Source organism: Cryptomeria japonica, unplaced genomic scaffold (genome assembly GCF_030272615.1).
Source record: "Cryptomeria japonica unplaced genomic scaffold, Sugi_1.0 HiC_scaffold_445, whole genome shotgun sequence".
Classification (NCBI taxonomy): domain Eukaryota; kingdom Viridiplantae; phylum Streptophyta; class Pinopsida; order Cupressales; family Cupressaceae; genus Cryptomeria; species Cryptomeria japonica.
The window spans coordinates 7,501-32,500 of NW_026729265.1; the positions used below are offsets into that span (position 1 = coordinate 7,501).

Sequence of the window (25,000 nt, forward strand, 5' to 3'; positions counted from 1 at the left end):
GTACGGAACCCGGTTACCCGAAAACCACCGCACCGTCGATGCTCGCGACAGTCATGCCGTGAGACTGTGCACCGTGCACGCGACCGAGTAAGGCCACTCAGAGACATCCATTTCCCAGGCATATGCCCCCTACGCACTTTTGGTGGTGCACCCCGCACGAACAATCCCGCCTCGACCAGCCTGAACAATTCCCCTCTCGAAGGAAGGCCTCGGCCTTAATCGTCCACGACAAACAGCTCGACGAGGCATGAAGCACCCACGGGAGCCGGAGCATGACGATGCAGAGTCTCGGTTCACAGGAGCCTGGGAAGAACATCCCGTACGGAACCCTTTACCCGAAAACATCCGAACCGCACATGCTCGCGACAGTCCTGCCGTTAGAGAATGCACCGTGCACGCGACCGAGTAAGGCCACTCAGAGACATCCATTTCCCAGGTATATGCCCCCTACGCACTTTTGGTGGCGCAACTCGCACGAACAGTCCCACCTCGACCCCGTAAACAAGCTTTTTTGCCTCGAAGAGTTCGTCGGAGACGAAGAAGCAACCTTCAGTGCAAACGTAGCACTCTTTTGTGCAACCGCCCAAACAACGCCCCCTCTACCCTCTGTCGAAACACTCGGCATTGCTGCTCCCTAAGGTGAGCTTCTCCTCATAGGCAATTCCGCTCTTATCCGGTCACGTTTGTGTGCCCGAATTTCGCAAGGCAACCTCCATGGGACATGGAAAAGACTCGAGAAGAGAGCTCGCTCACGGGAGAGAGAAGCCAAGGAGACCACGAGAGTGCTGAGAGTGGGACAGCGCTGAATAGGCGGGAGAAGCCTGCGCGTATAAACGGAGATATATATCCAATTGCAACGAAGGAACGTGCCAAAGATCGAGAACAATGGCAGAAATGCTAGTAACGTGCACTTCGGGACCAACGCATCACCGGAAGACAACCGCCAAACATCGAAAGAGTCGCGATGCTCCGCAACCTACGTGCAAAGCGGTCGCACACCGGGTAAGGGAGTGAGAGCCCCAAACATAGCTGGGCGAGGCGCTCACTCCGCTCTTTAATATCTCGTTAATACCGCCAAGGAAATGGCACAAGCACACACACACAAGCATCCTCGGAAGAGGACAGTTCGAGTGACAGGTCAAATCCAAGAGTTCCGAAGACTACCTCCAGGAACAATCGGGAACAAGACCGATTACAAGTCGTCGAGTCTGTTACTGGGCGAACACGAGATGCGCACAGGAAATCGATCAGCCCTCACAATGGCCCAAGGCCAGAGATCGGACTGCTACGATTTACCCCAACAATCATCGTGCCACTCTTCGCAGAGAGGTGATAGACGCCAACGAGCCCGCGCATAGAAATCGAGGTGTAAAAAGGGCGTTGAAGGCAGGAAGCCTGGACGAAAGAGGCTACGAGGTCACCTCGAAGCGGTCTAAGAATCGGGCGCACTTGGGGCGACTACCAGTGCCAACCCCTTATCCCGCGGTGCGTCCGACACACAGAAATTTCCAAGGCGGCCAAGGAGCCTCCCCGCATAGCAATCGGGGTGTGAGGTTACGGATGCAGCATTGATAGCAATCGAGGTGTGAGGCGAAGGATGCAGAAGTGAGAGCCGAGGGATGTAGCAGAGATAGCAATCGGGGTGTGTGATGCAGAAGAGATAGCAATCGAGGTGTGCGGTGGGAAGGGCCCAGCAGCCAGAATGCATGAAGCGACGGATGAAGCAGTGATGACAACCGGGCTGTGAGGAGAGGAGGGATGCAGCCAAGAAAGCAATCAGGGCTCGAGGCAAGGGATGCATCAAGGATAGCAATCATGTTGTGAGGCGAGATTCCAAAGGCTAAACGTGAGAGGCTGCAGGGTCGACTCAGAGAGGTCTATGCATGTGAGAGGCTGAAAGCAAGGTCGACTCGGAGCGGTCTATGCATCGGGCGCGCTTGGGGCGACTACCAGTGCCAACCCCTTATCCCGCGACGCGTCCGACAAAGAGAACGTTCCAAGGCGGCAGAGGAGGTTACCAGCCGAAGGATGCAGTAGCAATAACAGGTATAGTTCCGCGGCGGCCGAGAAGACTCACTGCATAGGAATCGGGATGCGAGGCGAGGGATGCGGCGGGAAGGCCCCGACGGCTAAACGGAAGAGGCTGCAGGGCCGCCTCGGAATGGTCCAAGCATCGGATGCGATTGGGACGACTACCAGTGCCAACCCCTTATCCCGCGATGCGTCCGATACACAGATAGTTCCAAGGCGGCCGAGGAGCCTCACCGCATATCAATCGGGGTGCGAGGCGAGGGATGGGGCGGGAAGGCCCCAACGGCTAGACGGAAGAGGCTTCAGGGCCACCTCGGAATGGTCCAAGCATCGGACGCGCTTGGGGCGACTGCCAGTGCCAACCCCTTATCCCGCGATGCGTCCGATACACAGATGGTTCCAAGGCGGCCGAGGAGCCTCACCGCATAGCAATCGGGGGTGCGAGGCGAGGGATGGGGCGGGAAGGCCCCAACGGCTAGACGGAAGAGGCTTCAGGGCCGCCTAGGAATGGTCCAAGCATCGGACACGCTTGGGGCGACTACCAGTGACAGCCCCCTATCCCGCGATGCGTCCGATACGAAGATGGTTCCAAGGCGGCCGAGGAGCCTCACCGCATAGCAATCGGGGTGCGAGGTGGGGGATGCGGCGAGATGGCCCCAACGGCTAGACGGAAGAGGCCACAGGGCCGCGTCGGAATAGTCCAAGCATCGGACGCGCTTGGGGCGACTACCAGTGACAACCCCTTATCCCGCGATGCGTCCGATACGAAGATAGTTCCAAGGCGGCCGAGGAGCCTCACCGCATAGCAATCGGGGTGCGAGGTGGGGGATGCGGCGAGATGGCCCCAACGGCTAGACGGAAGAGGCTGCAGGGCCGCCTCGGAATAGTCCAAGCATCGGACGCGCTTGGGGCCACTACCAGTGACAACCCCTTATCCCGCGATGCGTCCGATACGAAGATAGTTCCAAGGCGGCCGAAGAGCCTCACCGCATAGCAATCGGGGTGCGAGGTGGGGGATGCGGCGAGATGGCCCCAACGGCTAGACGGAAGAGGCCACAGGGCCGCCTCGGAATAGTCCAAGCATCGGACGCGCTTGGGGCGACTACCAGTGACAACCCCTTATCCCGCGATGCGTCCGATACGAAGATAGTTCCCAGGCGGCCGAGGAGCCTCACCGCATAGCAATCGGGGTGCGAGGCGAGGGATGCGGCGAGATGGCCCCAAAGGCTAGACGGAAGAGGCTGCAGGGCTGCCTCGGAATAGTCCAAGCATCGGACGCGCTTGGGGCGACTACCACTGCCAACCCCTTATCCCGCGATGCGTCCGATACACAGATAGTTCCGAGGCGGCCGAGGAGGTGGGGGATGCAGCGAGATGGCCCCAACGGCTAGACGGAAGAGGCTGCAGGGCCGCCTCGGAATAGTCCAAGCATCGGACGCGCTTGGGGCGACTACCAGTGACAACCCCTTATCCCGCGATGCGTCCGATACACAGATAGTTCCGAGGCGGCCAAGGAGCCTCACCGCATAGCAATCGTGGTGCGAGGTGGGGGATGCGGCGAGATGGCCCCAACGGCTAGACGGAAGAGGCTGCAGGGCCGCCTCGGAATGGTCCAAGCATCGGATGCGCTTGGGGCGACTACCACTGCCAACCCCTTATCCCGCGATGCGTCCGATACACAGATAGTTCCAAGGCGGCCGAGGAGCCTCACAGCATAGCAATCAGGGTGCGAGGCGAGGGATGCGGCGAGAAAGCCCCAACGGCTAGAGGGAAGAGGCTTCAGGTCCGCCTCGGAATGGTCCAAGCATCGGACGCGCTTGGGGCGACTACCAGTGACAACCCCTTATCCCGCGACGCGTCCGATACACAGATAGTTCCAAGGCGGCCGAGGAGCCTCACCGCATAGCAATCGGGGTGCGAGGCGAGGGATGCGGCGAGAAGGACCCAACGGCTACACGGAAGAGGCTTCGGGGCCGCCTCGGAATGGTCCAAGCATCGGACGCGCTTGGGGCGACTACCAGTGACAACCCCTTATCCCGCGACGCGTCCGATACACAGATAGTTCCAAGGCGGCCGAGGAGCCTCACCGCATAGCAATCGGGGTGCGAGGCGAGGGATGCGGCGAGAAGGACCCAACGGCTACACGGAAGAGGCTTCGGGGCCGCCTCGGAATGGTCCAAGCATCGGACGCGCTTGGGGCGACTACCAGTGACAACCCCTTATCCCGCGACGCGTCCGATACACAGATAGTTCCAAGGCGGCCGAGGAGCCTCACCGCATAGCAATCGGGGTGCGAGGCGAGGGATGCGGCGAGAAGGACCCAACGGCTAGACGGAAGAGGCTTCGGGTCCGCCTCGGAATGGTCCAAGCATCGGACGCGCTTGGGGCGACTACCAGTGACAACCCCTTATCCCGCGACGCGTCCGATACACAGATAGTTCCAAGGCGGCCGAGGAGCCTCACCGCATAGCAATCGGGGTGCGAGGCGAGGGATGCGGCGAGAAGGACCCAACGGCTAGACGGAAGAGGCTTCGGGTCCGCCTCGGAATGGTCCAAGCATCGGACGCGCTTGGGGCGACTACCAGTGACAACCCCTTATCCCGCGACGCGTCCGATACACAGATAGTTCCAAGGCGGCCGAGGAGCCTCACCGCATAGCAATCGGGGTGCGAGGCGAGGGATGCGGCGAGAAGGACCCAACGGCTAGACGGAAGAGGCTTCGGGTCCGCCTCGGAATGGTCCAAGCATCGGACGCGCTTGGGGCGACTACCAGTGACAACCCCTTATCCCGCGACGCGTCCGATACACAGATAGTTCCGAGGCGGCCGAGGAGCCTCACCGCATAGCAATCGGGGTGCGAGGCGAAGGATGCGGCGAGAAGGACCCAACGGCTAGACGGAAGAGGCTTCGGGTCCGCCTCGGAATGGTCCAAGCATCGGACGCGCTTGGGGCGACTACCAGTGACAACCCCTTATCCCGCGACGCGTCCGATACACAGATAGTTCCAAGGCGGCCGAGGAGCCTCACCGCATAGCAATCGGGGTGCGAGGCGAGGGATGCGGCGAGAAGGACCCAACGGCTAGACGGAAGAGGCTTCAGGGCCGCCTCGGAATGGTCCAAGCATCGAACGCGCTTGGGGCGACTACCAGTGACAACCCCTTATCCCGCGACGCGTCCGATACACAGATAGTTCCGAGGCGGCCGAGGAGCCTCACCGCATAGCAATCGGGGTGCGAGGCGAGGGATGCGGCGAGAAGGACCCAACGGCTAGACGGAAGAGGCTTCAGGGCCGCCTCGGAATGGTCCAAGCATCGGACGCGCTTGGGGCGACTACCAGTGACAACCCCTTATCCCGCGACGCGTCCGATACACAGATAGTTCCGAGGCGGCCGAGGAGCCTCACCGCATAGCAATCGGGGTGCGAGGCGAGGGATGCGGCGAGAAGGACCCAACGGCTAGACGGAAGAGGCTTCAGGGCCGCCTCGGAATGGTCCAAGCATCGGACGCGCTTGGGGCGACTACCAATGACAACCCCTTATCCCGCGACGCGTCCGATACACAGATAGTTCCGAGGCGGCCGAGGAGCCTCACCGCATAGCAATCGGGGTGCGAGGCGAGGGATGCGGCGAGAAGGACCCAACGGCTAGACGGAAGAGGCTTCAGGGCCGCCTCGGAATGGTCCAAGCATCGGACGCGCTTGGGGCGACTACCAGTGACAACCCCTTATCCCGCGACGCGTCCGATACACAGATAGTTCCGAGGCGGCCGAGGAGCCTCACCGCATAGCAATCGGGGTGCGAGGCGAGGGATGCGGCGAGAAGGACCCAACGGCTAGACGGAAGAGGCTTCAGGGCCGCCTCGGAATGGTCCAAGCATCGGACGCGCTTGGGGCGACTACCAGTGACAACCCCTTATCCCGCGACGCGTCCGATACACAGATAGTTCCGAGGCGGCCGAGGAGCCTCACCGCATAGCAATCGGGGTGCGAGGCGAGGGATGCGGCGAGAAGGACCCAACGGCTAGACGGAAGAGGCTTCAGGGCCGCCTCGGAATGGTCCAAGCATCGGACGCGCTTGGGGCGACTACCGTTGCCAACCCCTTATCCCGCGATGCGTCTGATACACAGATAGTTCCGAGGCGGCCGAGGAGCCTCACCGCATAGCAATCGGGTTGCGAGGCAGATTATTGGGAAGGGAACCCCCTGGGATGCGGCTCAAGCAGTGCCCAAAGGGACTGGAATGCGGAATCACATCGAGAGACCCAAATGCTATACGAGGGCTCAAATCGAATTATCGATTTGGCCACGACATGGACGCATCGGAACGACTACCTTTGCCGAACCACTCGCAATTGCATCCATACCGAAACCAATAGACATTTCCGTTAGAGCCCTCGCATAGCATTCGGGAATCTCGCATGCCCCTCTAAATCGACCAATGCTGGCGCTCAATGAAAATCCGAGCGCTACCACCGTTCGAGCGCCAGCATTGGTCGAGTTAGAGGGGCACGGGGGAGAATGCTCCAGTCAACACCTCCCCTATATAAGTTATTTGTCCGATTCTCGCACAACCGTAGTCTGCCTCGTCGAATCAAACAACGGTCCCAGATTCCGACTTCCGTTCCGTAGAGACCCAAAAGCTAGATGGAGGCTCGCAAGAAAGAGAGTCGGCGCATAGCAATCGGGTTTCTCGAACGTTTAGGGACCGAGCTCACTTGCGGATAGGGCAAAATCCGCCAAGCAACCCAAAAGCTAGACGGGGGCTCGAATCGAATCGCCTAGGCGGCCACAACAACGACGTGTTGGATCGACTACCAGTGCCAAACCATTCAGCAAGACTAGTCTGTGTCGAGGCCGGATAGAGATTCTCAGAGAGCGCCCGCATAGCATTTAGGAGACCTGCCGCGTCCCTCACACTCGACAAATGGTGGTGCACGTTTATAAATCCGAGCGATCCCAACCCTTTCAAGCACCAACATCGGTCGAGATAGAGGGGCACGGAGGGGGCTGCGTGAGACAACACAGTCCCCTATATAAGTTATTTGTCCGATTCTCACACATCCGAAGAATGGTCATCAAATCGGACAACAGCCCAAACTTCCGACTTCCGTCCCAGAAAGCCCAAGAGCTATCTAAAACGTTCATGGCCGGAACTCGATCGCGGCTATACCAGTCCGCCAAGCAACCCAAAAGCTAGACTGGAGCTCTAGTCGAATCACCTCTGTGGCCATTGCAAGGACGTGTTGGAGCGACTACCATTGCCGAACCATTCCGCAGGTCGAGTCCATACCAAGGCCGCATAGAGATTCACGATGAGCTCCTGCATAGCAATCAGGAGACTTGCCGTGTCCATCACAATCGATAAATCCTGGTGCAAGATTTTTGCATCCGAGCGCTCCAACCAGTCGAGCACCAGCATCAATCGACATAAACGGGCACGGGGGGAGGATGCTCGAGAACACTACCTCCCCTATATAAGTTATTTGTCCGATTCTCAAGCAGCCGAAGTCTGGTCATCGAATCGGGTCAAAGACCACAACTTCCGACTTTACCCACAATGCAAGTCATCGAATCGAACATCGGCCCCCGAGTCGGACTCCATGCGTATGTCAGGTCATCGGACCCAAATTCCGCCTTCCTGCGCATGGCGGGCCATCAATATCAACTCGGTCATCGGACCCAAACTCCGCCTTTTTGCGTATGGCACGCCTTCAAATCGGTCATCGGACCCAAATTCCGCCTTCCTGTGCATGGCGGGCCATCAACATCAACTCGGTCATCGGACCCAAATTCCGCCTTTCTGCGCATGGCACGCCATCAACTCGGTCATCGGACCCAAATTCCGCCTTCCTGCGCATGGCAGGTCATCGGACACAAATTCAGACCTCGCCAATATGCCTACGTATCGAATCGGTCATCGGACCCAACTTCCGACTTCATCCATACTGTAGGGTCTTTGAGGTTGGCGCGGTGCGCTCAACCCAGGGAGTCGACCCATCGAAGCATACACCTCCCCTATATAAGCTATTTGTCCGATTCCCACACCTGTGTAGTTTGCACCTCTGACCAGGACATCGACCCCAACTTCCGAACTCGACTGCAACGACGGCACCAGCGCCTTGGTGCGCACCTTGCGACGCACAGTCCCAACATTCGCCTTCCTGCACATGGCAGGTCATCGGACCCAAATTCCGACCTCGCGAGTATGCCTACATATCGAATCGGTCATCGGACCCAACTTCCGACTTCATCCATACCGTAGGGTCTTTGAGGTTGGCGCGGTGCGCTCAACCCGGGGAGTCGACCCAACGAAGCATACACCTCCCCTATATAAGCTATTTGTCCGATTCCCACACCTGTGTAGTTTGCACCTCCGATCAAGACATCGACCCCAACTTCCGAACTCGCCTCCAACGACCGAACCAGCGCCTTGGTGCGCACCTTGCAACGCACAGTGCCAACATTCGCCTTCCTGCACGTGGCAGGTCATCGGACCCAAATTCCGACCTCGCGAGTATGCCTACATATCGAATCGGTCATCGGACCCAACTTCCGACTTCATCCATACCGTAGGGTCTTTGAGGTTGGCGCGGTGCGCTCAACCCGGGGAGTCGACCCAACGAAGCATACACCTCCCCTATATAAGCTATTTGTCCGATTCCCACACCTGTGTAGCTTGCACCTCCGATCAGGACATCGACCCCAACTTCCGAACTCGACTAAAAAGACCGCACCAGCGCCTTGGTGTGCACCTTGCAACGCACAGTGTCAACATTCGCCTTCCTGCACATGGCAGGTCATCGGACCCAAATTCCGACCTCATGAGCATACCTACTAATCGAATCGGTCATCGGACCCAACTTCCGACTTCATCCATACCGTAGGGTCTTTGAGGTTGGCGCGGTGCGCTCAACCTGGGGAGTCGACCCATCGAAGCATACACCTCCCCTATATAAGCTATTTGTCCGATTCCGACACCTGTGTAGTTTGCACCTCCGCTCAGGACATCGACCCCAACTTCCGAACTCGCCTGCAACGACCGAACCAGCGCCTTGGTGCGCACCAAAAGTGCGCACTTTTGGAGGGCACTTTTGTGCGCTCCAAAGGTGCGCACTTTTGGAGGGCACTTTTCTGCGCTCCAAAGGTGCGCACTTTTGGAGGGCACTTTTTGGAGGGCACTTTTCTGCGCTCCAAAGGTGCGCACTTTTGGAGGGCACTTTTTGGAGGGCACTTTTCTGCGCTCCAAAGGTGCGCACTTTTGGAGGGCACTTTTTGGAGGGCACTTTTCTGCGCTCCAAAGGTGCGCACTTTTGGAGGGCACTTTTTGGAGGGCACTTTTCTGCGCTCCAAAGGTGCGCACTTTTGGAGGGCACTTTTTGGAGGGCACTTTTCTGCGCTCCAAAGGTGCGCACTTTTGGAGGGCACTTTTTGGAGGGCACTTTTCTGCGCTCCAAAGGTGCGCACTTTTGGAGGGCACTTTTTGGAGGGCACTTTTCTGCGCTCCAAAGGTGCGCACTTTTGGAGGGCACTTTTTGGAGGGCACTTTTCTGCGCTCCAAAGGTGCGCACTTTTGGAGGGCACTTTTTGGAGGGCACTTTTCTGCGCTCCAAAGGTGCGCACTTTTGGAGGGCACTTTTGTGCACTCCAAAGGTGCGCACTTTTGGAGGGCACTTTTCCTGTGCTCCAAAGGTGCACACCTAGGTGAGCACCTTCGACCACACCTTGTAGCACACCAAACTCTGACTTTCGACTTCATCCGCAATGCAGGGTCTTTGAGGTTGGCGCAATGCGCACAACCAGGGGAGTCGACCCATCAAACCCAACACCTCCCCTATATAAGCTATTTGTCTGATTCTCATACATGCGTAGCCTGCAGGAGCAATTAGGACATCGACCCCAACTTTCGGCTTCTAAACGAAAACAAGGTCTTTGAGGTTGGTGTAATGCGAACAACTAGGGGAGTCAACCCATCAAACCCAACACCTCCCCTATATAAGCTATTTGTCTGATTCTCATACATGTGTAGTCTACAGGAGCAATTAGGACATCGACCCCAACTTTTGACTTCTTAACGAAAACAAGGTCTTTGAGGTTGACGTAATGCGCACAACCAGGGGAGTCGACCCATCAAACCCAACACCTCCCCTATATAAGCTATTTGTCCGATTCTCATACATGTGTAGCCTGCAGGAGCCATTAGGACATTGACCCCAACTTTTGACTTCTTAACGAAAACAAGGTCTTTGAGGTTGGCGTAATGCGCACAACCAAGGGAGTTGACCCATCAAACCCAACACCTCCCCTATATAAGCTATTTGTCTGATTCTCATACATGTGTAGCCTGCAACAACGATTAGGACATCCACCCCAACTTCTGAATTCGTCTGCGTTGACCGCACCAAAGGTGCACGCCTTGGTGCTCACCAAAATCCGACTTCCGACTTCTTCTGCTATGCGGGGTCTTTGAGGTTGGCGCAGTGCGCACAACCAGGGGAGTCAACCCACCGAATGCAACACCTCCCCTATATAAGCTATTTGTCTGATTCTCATACATGCGTAGACTGCAGCAATGATTAGGACATCCACCCCAACTTTTGACTTCTTAAACAAGACAGGGTCTTTGAAGTTGGTGCAGTGCACACAACCAGGGGAGTCGACCCATCAAACGCAACACCTCCCCTATATAAAGCTATTTGTCCGATTCTCATACGTGTAGTCTGCAGCAGCGATTAGGACATCGACCCCAACTTCCGAATTCGTTTGCATTGACCGCACCAAAGGTGCACGCCTTGGTGTGCACCCTGGAGTGCACTTTGGTGCTCACCTCGGTGCACACTTTGGTGTGCACCTCGGTGTGCACCAAAGGTGCGCACCTTGGAGCGCACCAAAGGTGTACACTTTGGAGCGCACCACATAGGGTCTTTGAGAGGTTGGCGCAGTGCGCACACCAAGGTGGGTGTTGAGGTGCGTGCCGAGGTGGGTGGGTGCTAGGGTGCGCTCCATGGTGGGTGCCAGGGTGGGTGCGTGCTAGGGTGGATTCCAAAGAGGGTCATAGGGTGGGTGCCAAGGTGGGTTGGTGATATAGTGGGTTCAAAGGTGGGTACTAGGGTGGGTTCCAAGGTGGGTCACAAGTTGGGTGCCAGGATGCGTGGGTGTTAGGTTGGGTGCCAAGGTGGGCTCCTGCGTGGGTGGGTGCTAGGGTGGGTTTCAAGGTGGACGCGAGGGCGGGTGCCAAGGTGGGTAACAAGTTGGGTGTTAGGATGGGTGAGTGCTAGAGTGGGTGCCAAGGTGGGTGGGTGCTAAGGTGGATGCCAAGGTGGTTCACAGGGTGGGTGGGTTCTAGGGTGAGTTCCAAGGTGGGTCACAGGTTCAGTGCTAGGGTGGGTGTCAAGGCGGGTGTCGAGGTGCCTGGGTGCTAGGGTGTGGATGCCAATGTGGGTCATAGGGTGGGTACTAGGGTGGGCTGCAATGTGGGTGCCAAGGTGGGTAACATGCTCGGTGGGTTCTAAATTGGGTGCCAGGGTGGGTGTGCACCCACCTTGCCCGAGGTGGGTGCCAAGGTGCCAGTGTGGGTGGGTGCTAAGGTGGATGCCAAGGTGGGTGAGAAGGTGGGTGATAGGTTGAGTGGTAGGATGGGTGGGTGCCAAGATGGGTCACAGGGTGGGTGCAAGGGTGGGTAGGTGCTAGGGTTGGTGTCAGGGTGGGTGGGTGCTAGGTTGGGTTCCAAGGTGGGTGCGAGGGTGAGTGTCAAGGTGGGTCACAGGTTAGGTGCTAGGATGGGTGAGTGCTAGGGTGCAAAGGTGCCAGGGTGGGTGCTAGGATGGGTTGATGCTAGGGTGAGTGGCAAGGTGGGTCCACAAGTGTCAAGGTGGGTGCCGAGGTGGGTGCCAAGTCGGCGACTGCTATGGTGGATGCCAAGGTGGGTCACGGGGTGGGTGCCAAGTTGCTAGGTTGGGTTCCAAGGTGGGTGCCAACGTGGGTGCTAGGGTGCGTGGGTTAAAGGGTGTGTCACAACGTGGGTGCCAGGATGGGTGCGCACCCACACTGGCCAAGACGGGTGCGGGTGCAAGGTTGGGTTCCAAGCCCGGTCACAGGCTGGGTGCTAGGATGGGTGGGTGCCAAGGTGGGCACCAGGGTGGGTGCACCCACCCTGGCCAAGGTGGGTCACGGGGTGGGTCCTAGGGTGGGTAACGGGGTGGGTACTAAGGTGCGTGCCAAGGTGGGTCATAGGGTGGGTGCCAAGGTGGGCACCAGGGTGGGTGTGCACCAACCCTAGCCAGGGTAGGTCACGGGGTGGTTGTCGGGGTGGGCGTCAAGGAGCCAAGGTGGGTGGCAAGTAGCCAAGTTGCGTGCCAAGGTGGGTGTCGGGGTGGGTGCCAAGGATCCAAGGTGGGTGCCAAGGAACCAAGGTGGGTGTCTGGGTGGGTGCCGAGGTGGGAGCCAGGGTGGGTCCCAAGGTGAGTGCAAAGGTGGGTGCCAGGGTCAAGGTGAGTGCCAATGTGGGTTCCAAGGTGCCAGGGTCAGGGTGAGTGCCAATGTGGGTTCAAAGGTGCTAAGTTGGGTGCGAGGTTGGGTGCGAGGGTGGGTGGGTGCCAAGGTGTGCTAGGTGGAAGCCCGGGTGGGTCGGCATCCCATGGGTGTCGAGTTGGGTGCCTGATGGGTGCTTCTTGTCAAGTTTTAGTCGTCGGGACTCATTTCGAGCCTTAGAGGTCGTTTCTTGTCCGGTTGCCCTGTCTTCGACCTGGGAACCCAATTTTGGTCCTCGGGTCCCATTTTTTTTTGTCTCGCATCCCACTTTTGGCCTGTGGCCTTTTCGGGGTCGATTCTCGTTTTGGGCATCAGAGCATGTTTCTTCTCCTAAAACCCAATATTTGTTTATTAAGTCTCGGAACACATTTTTGTTCTCGTGGACCCATCATGGGTCTTGGAACGCATTTGTGGTCCTTGGGTCCCATTTTGCATCCCGAAACTTGTGTTTTGGTGCTTGATCCCTATTTTGGGTGCCCACCTTGCACCAAGTGCGCACCCGGGGCAAACCGAGCGCCTTGGTGCACCGGGGCAAGATCGAGCGTGCACCCGAGGCGCCCCGAACATGCACCAAGGTGCACTCGGCCCACATGTGAGCGCAGGTCGTTGCGCCCGAGGTGGTGTGTGGGCACCGCGTTGCAGACGGGACACTGCACGCACACGACGCCCCCTCCAGGTGCACGCACGTAGGCCGGGCCGGGTGCACACCCGACGCCCTAGCAAGGTGCGCGCACCCGGGCAGGGCTCACACTTGGCGAACGGGGCGCACTTCGCGAGGGAGGGTGTGCACCTCGACGGGGGTGGGTGGCCGGGGTGGATTCGCACGTGGGTCGCGGTTTGCTAAGTACACACTGCGACAAGCTCATAACGGGTGCGATCATACCAGCGTTAGTGCACCGGATCCCATCAGAACTCCGCAGTTAAGCGCGCTTGGGCCGGAGTAGTACTGGGATGGGTGACCTCCCGGGAAGTCCCGGTGTTGCACCCTTTTTTAGTTTTTCGCCGGGCGTCGCAATGCTATTTGAATAAACCTTTTGCCCGTTTGCGTTCTCGTCGGGGCCGGGCCGGGCCGGGGTGCGCTGCCCGCACTACCGCGCGCGCGGGGGCGACACCGAGCGCGCACCCGAGGCGCCCCGAGCACACAGGCCACGGTGCAACCCGGGCGTTGTGCGCGCACCCCGGTGCGCCCGAGGTGCTGCGCGCGCACCCAGGTGAAATCGGTGTGCACCTCGGCCAGTGCGCGCTCGGTCGAGTCGCGCACGTTGGCCAAGGTGCACGGTGATGTTTCTTACTCTAAGGTTCCGCACCAGACGCCCGGGACAGGTGAGCGAAGCTGGGCGGGGCCGGGTGCGCGGCCGGGGCAGGTGCACGCAGCTGGAGAGAGCTTTGGAGCACACTTCGGAGCGCACCAATGATGCGCTCCATTCAAAAGTTTCCTGAAAAGGCAAAAAAAGTTGAGATTATAGAATTTCCCACTTGAGAGATTGTAAAAAAAAAAAATTTAAAATGAAGGAAACGCGGGTGCCAAGGTGTGCGCAGCCCAGCCAAGGTGTGCGCACCAAGGCGCCCACCCTGGCGAAGGTGCACGCAAGGTGCGCACCCGAGGCAAACCGGACAATTAACCCAACTTTCGACTTCGCGCGCACCTTGGAGCGCACTTCGGAGCGCTCCTTGGTGCGCACCAATCTTGGGCACCTCGGAGTGCACCATGGCGCCCACCAAGGTGCGCACCCGGGGCAAACCGAGCTCCGACTTCGTGCGCACCTTGGAGCGCACGAAAGGTGCGCACCATGGCGCCCACCAAGGTGCGCAGCCCAGCCAAGGCGTGCGCATCAAGGTGCGCACCCTGGCGAAGGTGCGCACCCGGGGCAAACCGAGCTCCGACTTCGTGCGCACCTTGGAGCGCACAAAAGGTGCGCAACCCAGCCAAGGTGTGCGCACCCCGGTCAAACCGAGCTCCGAATCGTGCGCACCAGAGGTGCACGCCATCGTGCGCACCTTGGAGCACACTTCGGAGCCCTCCTTGGTGCGCGCCGATGTTGCGCACCTCGGAGCGCACCCGGGGAAAACAATGCAATTAACCCGACTTTCGACTTCGTGGGCACCTCGGAGCGCTCTCGGGTTCGCACCTCGGAGCACACCGAGGTGCGCACCTTTGATGCGCTGCCTTCACCAATTTCCAGAAAAGGCAAGAAAACATTGAGAAGGTGTGCGCACCGAGGTGCCCACCCTGGCGAAGGTGCACGCGAGGTGCGCACCCGGGGCAAACCGGGCTCCGACTTCGTGCACGCCGCACCTTGGAGCACACTTCGGAGCGCTCCTTGGTGCGCACCAGGGCGCGCAACCCAGCCGAGGTGCCCACCCCGGCGAAGGTGCACGCGAGGTGCGCACCCGGGGCAAACCGGGCTCCGACTTCGTGCACGCCATGGTGCCCACCGCGGCGAAGGTGCACGCGAGGTGCGCACCCGGGGCAAACCGGGCTCCGACTTCGTGCACGCCGCACCTTGGAGCACACTTCGGAGCGCTCCTTGGTGCGCACCATGGTGCCCACCAGGGCGCGCAACCCCGCCGAAGGTGCACGCGAGGTGCGCACCCGGGGCAAACCGGGCTCCGACTTCGTGCACGCCGCACCTTGGAGCACACTTCGGAGCGCTCCTTGGTGCGCACCATGGTGCCCACCAGGGCGCGCAACCCCGCCGAAGGTGCACGCGAGGTGCGCACCCGGGGCAAACCGGGCTCCGACTTCGTGCACGCCATGGTGCGCACCGCGGCGAAGGTGCGCACCCGGGGCAAACCGGGCTCCGACTTCGTGCACGCCGCACCTTGGAGCACACTTCGGAGCGCTCCTTGGTGCGCACCAGGGCGCGCAACCCAGCCGAGGTGCCCACCCCGGCGAAGGTGCACGCGAGGTGCGTACCCGGGGCAAACCGGGCTCCGACTTCGTGCACGCCGCACCTTGGAGCACACTTCGGAGCGCTCCTTGGTGCGCACCATGGTGCCCACCAGGCCGCGCAACCCAGCCAAGGTGTGCGCACCAAGGTGCACGCGAGGTGCGCACCCGGGGCAAACCGGGGTCCGACTTCGTGCACGCCGCACCTTGGAGCACACATCGGGGCGCTCCCGGGTTCGCACCGGCGTTGCGCACCGTGGTGGGCACCTCGGAGCACACCAAGGTGGGCAGCGAGGTGCGCACCTTTGATGCGATGCCTTCACTAATTTCCATAAAAGGCAAAAAAAAAACGAGATTTTAAAATTTCCGTTTTGAAAGATAGTGAGAAAAAGGGAATGCTGGTGCCATCTTGAGCCCGCCCTGGTGCGCAGCCCAGCCAAGGTGTGCGCACCAAGGTGCCCACCCTGGCGAAGGTGCGCGCCCGGGCAATTAACCCAACTTCCAACTTCGCGCGCGCCAGGGTGGGAGCGCACCCAACAACCGGGCCTGGGAAGAGCCAATGCGAGAAACCCCACCAAACGCTCTGACAAAAAAAGAGGGGGCGCTCCAGTAACCCCGCTTCGGAGCGCACCCTGGGCAAACCCAGCCAAGGTGCCCACCCCGGCCAAGGTGCAGGCGAGGTGCGCACCCGGGGCAAACCGGGCTCCGACAACGTGCACGCCGCACCTTGGAGCACACTTCGTAGCGCTCCCGGGTGCGCACCTCAGAGCACACCAAGGTGGGCAGCGAGGTGCGCACCTTTGATGCGCTGCCTTCACTAATTTCCAGAAAAGGCAAAAAAAAAAGGAGATTTTAAAATTTCCGTTTTGAAAGATAGTGAAAAAAACGGAACGCGCGTGCCATCTTGAGCCCGCCCTGGTGCGCAGCCCAGGTAAGGTGCCCACCCTGGCAAAGGTGCGCACCCGGGCAATTAACCCTACTTCCGACTTCGTGCGCGCCAGGGTGGCAACCGGGCCTCGGAAGAGCCAATGCGAGAAACCCCACCAAACGCTCCGACAAAAAAAGAGGCGGCGCTCCAATAACCCCGCTTCGGAGCGCAGCCGGGGCAAACCCAGCCAAGGTGCCCACCCCGACGAAGGTGCACGCGAGGTGCGCACCCGGGGCAAACCGGGCTCCGACAACGTGCACGCAGCACCTTGGAGCACACTTCGAAGCACTCCCGGGTGCCCACCGGCGTTGCGCACCGTGGTGGGCAGCGAGGTGCGCACCTTTGATGCGCTGCCTTCACTAATTTCCAGAAAAAGGCAAAAAAAAATGAGATTTTAAAATTTCCGTTTTGAAAGATAGTGAAAAAAAAGGAACGCGGGTGCCATCTTGAGCCCGCCCTGGTGCGCAGCCCAGGCAAGGCATGCGCACCAAGGTGCCCACCCGAGGTGCACACCCGGGGCAAACCGGGCTCCGACTTCGTGCAGGCCGCACCTTGGAGCACACTTCGGAGCGCTCCTTGGTGCGCACCATGGTGCCCACCAGGGCGCGCAACCCAGCCAAGGTCTGCACACCAAGGTGCCCACCCCGGCGAAGGTGCACGCGAGGTGCGCACCCGGGGCAAACCGGGCTCCGACTTCGTGCACGCCATGGTGCCCACCGCGGCGAAGGTGCACGCGAGGTGCGCACCCGGGGCAAACCGGGCTCCGACTTCGTGCACGCCGCACCTTGGAGCACACTTCGGAGCGCTCCTTGGTGCGCACCATGGTGCCCACCAGGGCGCGCAACCCAGCCAAGGTGTGCGCACCAAGGTGCACGCGAGGTGCGCACCCGGGGCAAACCGGGGTCCGACTTCGTGCACGCCGCACCTTGGAGCACACATCGGAGCGCTCCCAGGTTCGCACCAGCGTTGCGCACCTTTGATGCGCTGCCTTCACTAATTTCCAGAAAAGGCAAAAAAAAACGATATTTTAAAATTTCCGTTCTGAAAGATAGTGAAAAAAACGGAACGCGGGTGCCATCTTGAGCCCTTCCTGGTGCGCAGCCCAGGCAAGTTGTGCGCACCAAGGTGCCCACCCTGGCGGAGGTGCGCGCCCGGGGCAAACCGGGCTCCGACTTCGTGCACTGCATGGTGCCCACCAAGGCGCGCAACCCAGCCAAGGTGCCCACCGCAGCGAAGGTGCACGCGAGGTGCACACCCGGGGCAAACCGGGCTCCGACTTCGTGCACGCCGCACCTTGGAGCACACTTCAGAGCGCTCCTTGGTGCGCACCAGGGCGCGCAACCCAGCCGAGGTGCCCACCCCGGCGAAGGTGCACGCGAGGTGCGCACCCGGGGCAAACCGGGCTCCGACTTCGTGCACGCCATGGTGCCCACCGCGGCGAAGGTGCGCACCCGGGGCAAACCGGGCTCCGACTTCGTGCACGCCGCACCTTGGAGCACACTTCGGAGCGCTCCTTGGTGCGCACCATGGTGCCCACCAGGCCGCGCAACCCAGCCAAGGTGTGCGCACCAAGGTGCACGCGAGGTGCGCACCCGGGGCAAACCGGGGTCCGACTTCGTGCACGCCGCACCTTGGAGCACACATCGGGGCGCTCCCGGGTTCGCACCGGCGTTGCGCACCGTGGTGGGCACCTCGGAGCACACCAAGGTGGGCAGCGAGGTGCGCACCTTTGATGCGATGCCTTCACTAATTTCCATAAAAGGCAAAAAAAAAACGAGATTTTAAAATTTCCGTTTTGAAAGATAGTGAGAAAAAGGGAATGCTGGTGCCATCTTGAGCCCGCCCTGGTGCGCAGCCCAGCCAAGGTTTGCGCACCAAGGTGCCCACCCTGGCGAAGGTGCGCGCCCGGGCAATTAACCCAACTTCCAACTTCGCGCGCGCCAGGGTGGGAGCGCACCCAACAACCGGGCCTGGGAAGAGCCAATGCGAGAAACCCCACCAAACTCTCTGACAAAAAAAGAGGGGGCGCTCCAGTAACCCCGCTTCGGAGCGCACCCTGGGCAAACCCAGCCAAGGTGCCCACCCCGGCCAAGGTGCAGGCGAGGTGCGCACCCGGGGCAAACCGGGCTCCGACAACGTGCACGCCGCACCTTGGAGCACACTTCGTAGCGCTCCCGGGTGCGCACCTCAGAGCACACCAAGGTGGGCAGCGAGGTGCGCACCTTTGATGCGCTGCCTTCACTAATTTCCAGAAAAGGCAAAAAAAAAAGGAGATTTTAAAATTTCCGTTTTGAAAGATAGTGAAAAAAACGGAACGCGCGTGCCATCTTGAGCCCGCCCTGGTGCGCAGCCCAGGTAAGGTGCCACCCTGGCAAAGGTGCGCACCCGGGCAATTAACCCTACTTCCGACTTCGTGCGCGCCAGGGTGGCAACCGGGCCTCGGAAGAGCCAATGCGAGAAACCCCACCAAACGCTCCGACAAAAAAAGAGGCGGCGCTCCAATAACCCCGCTTCGGAGCGCAGCCGGGGCAAACCAAGCCAAGGTGCCCACCCCGACGAAGGTGCACGCGAGGTGCGCACCCGGGGCAAACCGGGCTCCGACAACGTGCACGCAACACCTTGGAGCACACTTCGAAGCACTCCCGGGTGCCCACCGGCGTTGCGCACCGTGGTGGGCAGCGAGGTGCGCACCTTTGATGCGCTGCCTTCACTAATTTCCAGAAAAAGGCAAAAAAAAATGAGATTTTAAAATTTCCGTTTTGAAAGATAGTGAAAAAAAAGGAACGCGGGTGCCATCTTGAGCCCGCCCTGGTGCGCAGCCCAGGCAAGGCATGCGCACCAAGGTGCCCACCCGAGGTGCACACCCGGGGCAAACCGGGCTCCGACTTCGTGCAGGCCGCACCTTGGAGCACACTTCGGAGCGCTCCTTGGTGCGCACCATGGTGCCCACCAGGGCGCACCCGGGGCAAACCGGGCTCCGACTTTGTGCACGCCGCACCTTGGAGCACACATCGGAGCGCTCCCAGGTTCGCACCAGCGTTGCGCACCTTTGATGCGCTGCCTTCACTAATTTCCAGAAAAGGCAAAAAAAAACGATATTTTAAAATTTCCGTTCTGAAAGATAGTGAAAAAAACGGAACGCGGGTGCCATCTTGAGCCCTTCCTGGTGCGCAGCCCAGGCAAGTTGTGCGCACCAAGGTGCCCACCCTGGCGGAGGTGCGCGCCCGGGGCAAACCGGGCTCCGACTTCGTGCACTGCATGGTGCCCACCAAGGCGCGCAACCCAGCCAAGGTGCCCACCGCAGCGAAGGTGCACGCGAGGTGCGCACCCGAGGTGCACACCCGGGGCAAACCGGGCTCCGACTTCGTGCACGCCGCACCTTGGAGCACACTTCAGAGCGCTCCTTGGTACGCACCAGGGCGCGCAACCCAGCCAAGGTGCTCACCCCGGCGAAGGTGCACGCGAGGTGCGCACCCGGGGCAAACCGGGCTCGGACTTCGTGCACGCCGCACCTTGGAGCACACATCGGAGCGCTCCCGGGTTCGCACCAGCATTGCGCACCTTTGATGCGCTGCCTTCACTAATTTCCAGAAAAGGCAAAAAAAAGAAAAAAATGAGATTTTAAAATTTCCGTTTTGAAAGATAGTGAAAAAAACAGAACGCGGGTGCCATCTTGAGCCCGCCCTGGTGTGCAGCCCAGGCAAGTTGTGCGCACCAAGGCACCCACCCTGGCCAAGGTGGGTCACGGGGTGGGTCCTAGGGTGGGTAACGGGGTGGGTACTAAGGTGCGTGCCAAGGTGGGTCATAGGGTGGGTGCCAAGGTGGGCACCAGGGTGGGTGTGCACCAACCCTAGCCAGGGTAGGTCACGGGGTGGTTGTCGGGGTGGGCGTCAAGGAGCCAAGATGGGTGGCAAGTAGCCAAGTTGCGTGCCAAGGTGGGTGTCGGGGTGGGTGCCAAGGATCCAAGGTGGGTGCCAAGGAACCAAGGTGGGTGTCTGGGTGGGTGCCGAGGTGGGAGCCAGGGTGGGTCCCAAGGTGAGTGCAAAGGTGGGTGCCAGGGTCAAGGTGAGTGCCAATGTGGGTTCCAAGGTGCCAGGGTCAGGGTGAGTGCCAATGTGGGTTCAAAGGTGCTAAGTTGGGTGCGAGGTTGGGTGCGAGGGTGGGTGGGTGCCAAGGTGTGCTAGGTGGAAGCCCGGGTGGGTCGGCATCCCATGGGTGTCGAGTTGGGTGCCTGATGGGTGCTTCTTGTCAAGTTTTAGTCGCCGGGACTCATTTCGAGCCTTAGAGGTCGTTTCTTGTCCGGTTGCCCTGTCTTCGACCTGGGAACCCAATTTTGGTCCTCGGGTCCCATTTTTTTTTGTCTCGCATCCCACTTTTGGCCTGTGGCCTTTTCGGGGTCGATTCTCGTTTTGGGCATCAGAGCATGTTTCTTCTCCTAAAACCCAATATTTGTTTATTAAGTCTCGGAACACATTTTTGTTCTCGTGGACCCATCATGGGTCTTGGAACGCATTTGTGGTCCTTGGGTCCCATTTTGCATCCCGAAACTTGTGTTTTGGTGCTTGATCCCTATTTTGGGTGCCCACCTTGCACCAAGTGCGCACCCGGGGCAAACCGAGCGCCTTGGTGCACCGGGGCAAGATCGAGCGTGCACCCGAGGCGCCCCGAACATGCACCAAGGTGCACTCGGCCCACATGTGAGCGCAGGTCGTTGCGCCCGAGGTGGTGTGTGGGCACCGCGTTGCAGACGGGACACTGCACGCACACGACGCCCCCTCCAGGTGCACGCACGTAGGCCGGGCCGGGTGCACACCCGACGCCCTAGCAAGGTGCGCGCACCCGGGCAGGGCTCACACTTGGCGAACGGGGCGCACTTCGCGAGGGAGGGTGTGCACCTCGACGGGGGTGGGTGGCCGGGGTGGATTCGCACGTGGGTCGCGGTTTGCTAAGTACACACTGCGACAAGCTCATAACGGGTGCGATCATACCAGCGTTAGTGCACCGGATCCCATCAGAACTCCGCAGTTAAGCGCGCTTGGGCCGGAGTAGTACTGGGATGGGTGACCTCCCGGGAAGTCCCGGTGTTGCACCCTTTTTTAGTTTTTCGCCGGGCGTCGCAATGCTATTTGAATAAACCTTTTGCCCGTTTGCGTTCTCGTCGGGGCCGGGCCGGGCCGGGGTGCGCTGCCCGCACTACCGCGCGCGCGGGGGCGACACCGAGCGCGCACCCGAGGCGCCCCGAGCACACAGGCCACGGTGCAACCCGGGCGTTGTGCGCGCACCCCGGTGCGCCCGAGGTGCTGCGCGCGCACCCAGGTGAAATCGGTGTGCACCTCGGCCAGTGCGCGCTCGGTCGAGTCGCGCACGTTGGCCAAGGTGCACGGTGATGTTTCTTACTCTAAGGTTCCGCACCAGACGCCCGGGACAGGTGAGCGAAGCTGGGCGGGGCCGGGTGCGCGGCCGGGGCAGGTGCACGCAGCTGGAGAGAGCTTTGGAGCACACTTCGGAGCGCACCAATGATGCGCTCCATTCAAAAGTTTCCTGAAAAGGCAAAAAAAGTTGAGATTATAGAATTTCCCACTTGAGAGATTGTAAAAAAAAAAAATTTAAAATGAAGGAAACGCGGGTGCCAAGGTGTGCGCAGCCCAGCCAAGGTGTGCGCACCAAGGCGCCCACCCTGGCGAAGGTGCACGCAAGGTGCGCACCCGAGGCAAACCGGACAATTAACCCAACTTTCGACTTCGCGCGCACCTTGGAGCGCACTTCGGAGCGCTCCTTGGTGCGCACCAATCTTGGGCACCTCGGAGTGCACCATGGCGCCCACCAAGGTGCGCACCCGGGGCAAACCGAGCTCCGACTTCGTGCGCACCTTGGAGCGCACGAAAGGTGCGCACCATGGCGCCCACCAAGGTGCGCAGCCCAGCCAAGGCGTGCGCATCAAGGTGCGCACCCTGGCGAAGGTGCGCACCCGGGGCAAACCGAGCTCCGACTTCGTGCGCACCTTGGAGCGCACAAAAGGTGCGCAACCCAGCCAAGGTGTGCGCACCCCGGTCAAACCGAGCTCCGAATCGTGCGCACCAGAGGTGCACGCCATCGTGCGCACCTTGGAGCACACTTCGGAGCCCTCCTTGGTGCGCGCCGATGTTGCGCACCTCGGAGCGCACCCGGGGAAAACAATGCAATTAACCCGACTTTCGACTTCGTGGGCACCTCGGAGCGCTCTCGGGTTCGCACCTCGGAGCACACCGAGGTGCCCACCCTGGCGAAGGTGCACGCGAGGTGCGCACCCGGGGCAAACCGGGCTCCGACTTCGTGCACGCCGCACCTTGGAGCACACTTCGGAGCGCTCCTTGGTGCGCACCAGGGCGCGCAACCCAGCCGAGGTGCCCACCCCGGCGAAGGTGCACGCGAGGTGCGCACCCGGGGCAAACCGGGCTCCGACTTCGTGCACGCCATGGTGCCCACCGCGGCGAAGGTGCACGCGAGGTGCGCACCCGGGGCAAACCGGGCTCCGACTTCGTGCACGCCGCACCTTGGAGCACACTTCGGAGCGCTCCTTGGTGCGCACCATGGTGCCCACCAGGGCGCGCAACCCCGCCGAAGGTGCACGCGAGGTGCGCACCCGGGGCAAACCGGGCTCCGACTTCGTGCACGCCGCACCTTGGAGCACACTTCGGAGCGCTCCTTGGTGCGCACCATGGTGCCCACCAGGGCGCGCAACCCCGCCGAAGGTGCACGCGAGGTGCGCACCCGGGGCAAACCGGGCTCCGACTTCGTGCACGCCATGGTGCGCACCGCGGCGAAGGTGCGCACCCGGGGCAAACCGGGCTCCGACTTCGTGCACGCCGCACCTTGGAGCACACTTCGGAGCGCTCCTTGGTGCGCACCAGGGCGCGCAACCCAGCCGAGGTGCCCACCCCGGCGAAGGTGCACGCGAGGTGCGTACCCGGGGCAAACCGGGCTCCGACTTCGTGCACGCCGCACCTTGGAGCACACTTCGGAGCGCTCCTTGGTGCGCACCATGGTGCCCACCAGGCCGCGCAACCCAGCCAAGGTGTGCGCACCAAGGTGCACGCGAGGTGCGCACCCGGGGCAAACCGGGGTCCGACTTCGTGCACGCCGCACCTTGGAGCACACATCGGGGCGCTCCCGGGTTCGCACCGGCGTTGCGCACCGTGGTGGGCACCTCGGAGCACACCAAGGTGGGCAGCGAGGTGCGCACCTTTGATGCGATGCCTTCACTAATTTCCATAAAAGGCAAAAAAAAAACGAGATTTTAAAATTTCCGTTTTGAAAGATAGTGAGAAAAAGGGAATGCTGGTGCCATCTTGAGCCCGCCCTGGTGCGCAGCCCAGCCAAGGTGTGCGCACCAAGGTGCCCACCCTGGCGAAGGTGCGCGCCCGGGCAATTAACCCAACTTCCAACTTCGCGCGCGCCAGGGTGGGAGCGCACCCAACAACCGGGCCTGGGAAGAGCCAATGCGAGAAACCCCACCAAACGCTCTGACAAAAAAAGAGGGGGCGCTCCAGTAACCCCGCTTCGGAGCGCACCCTGGGCAAACCCAGCCAAGGTGCCCACCCCGGCCAAGGTGCAGGCGAGGTGCGCACCCGGGGCAAACCGGGCTCCGACAACGTGCACGCCGCACCTTGGAGCACACTTCGTAGCGCTCCCGGGTGCGCACCTCAGAGCACACCAAGGTGGGCAGCGAGGTGCGCACCTTTGATGCGCTGCCTTCACTAATTTCCAGAAAAGGCAAAAAAAAAAGGAGATTTTAAAATTTCCGTTTTGAAAGATAGTGAAAAAAACGGAACGCGCGTGCCATCTTGAGCCCGCCCTGGTGCGCAGCCCAGGTAAGGTGCCCACCCTGGCAAAGGTGCGCACCCGGGCAATTAACCCTACTTCCGACTTCGTGCGCGCCAGGGTGGCAACCGGGCCTCGGAAGAGCCAATGCGAGAAACCCCACCAAACGCTCCGACAAAAAAAGAGGCGGCGCTCCAATAACCCCGCTTCGGAGCGCAGCCGGGGCAAACCCAGCCAAGGTGCCCACCCCGACGAAGGTGCACGCGAGGTGCGCACCCGGGGCAAACCGGGCTCCGACAACGTGCACGCAGCACCTTGGAGCACACTTCGAAGCACTCCCGGGTGCCCACCGGCGTTGCGCACCGTGGTGGGCAGCGAGGTGCGCACCTTTGATGCGCTGCCTTCACTAATTTCCAGAAAAAGGCAAAAAAAAATGAGATTTTAAAATTTCCGTTTTGAAAGATAGTGAAAAAAAAGGAACGCGGGTGCCATCTTGAGCCCGCCCTGGTGCGCAGCCCAGGCAAGGCATGCGCACCAAGGTGCCCACCCGAGGTGCACACCCGGGGCAAACCGGGCTCCGACTTCGTGCAGGCCGCACCTTGGAGCACACTTCGGAGCGCTCCTTGGTGCGCACCATGGTGCCCACCAGGGCGCGCAACCCAGCCAAGGTCTGCACACCAAGGTGCCCACCCCGGCGAAGGTGCACGCGAGGTGCGCACCCGGGGCAAACCGGGCTCCGACTTCGTGCACGCCATGGTGCCCACCGCGGCGAAGGTGCACGCGAGGTGCGCACCCGGGGCAAACCGGGCTCCGACTTCGTGCACGC

At 60.6% G+C, this 25,000-nt stretch overlaps 2 non-coding genes across 2 annotated transcripts; both read left to right on the forward strand.

Moving 5' to 3' along the window:
• The first annotated feature begins 13,425 nt into the window (after window positions 1-13,425).
• Window positions 13,426-13,544, forward strand: LOC131871684 (5S ribosomal RNA). The gene has a single exon (XR_009369895.1). It is a non-coding gene; the product is annotated as a 5S ribosomal RNA (ribosomal RNA).
• Window positions 13,545-21,348: 7,804 nt separating this feature from the next.
• On the forward strand, window positions 21,349-21,467 carry LOC131871695 (5S ribosomal RNA). The gene has a single exon (XR_009369906.1). It is a non-coding gene; the product is annotated as a 5S ribosomal RNA (ribosomal RNA).
• The last annotated feature ends 3,533 nt before the right edge of the window (window positions 21,468-25,000 follow it).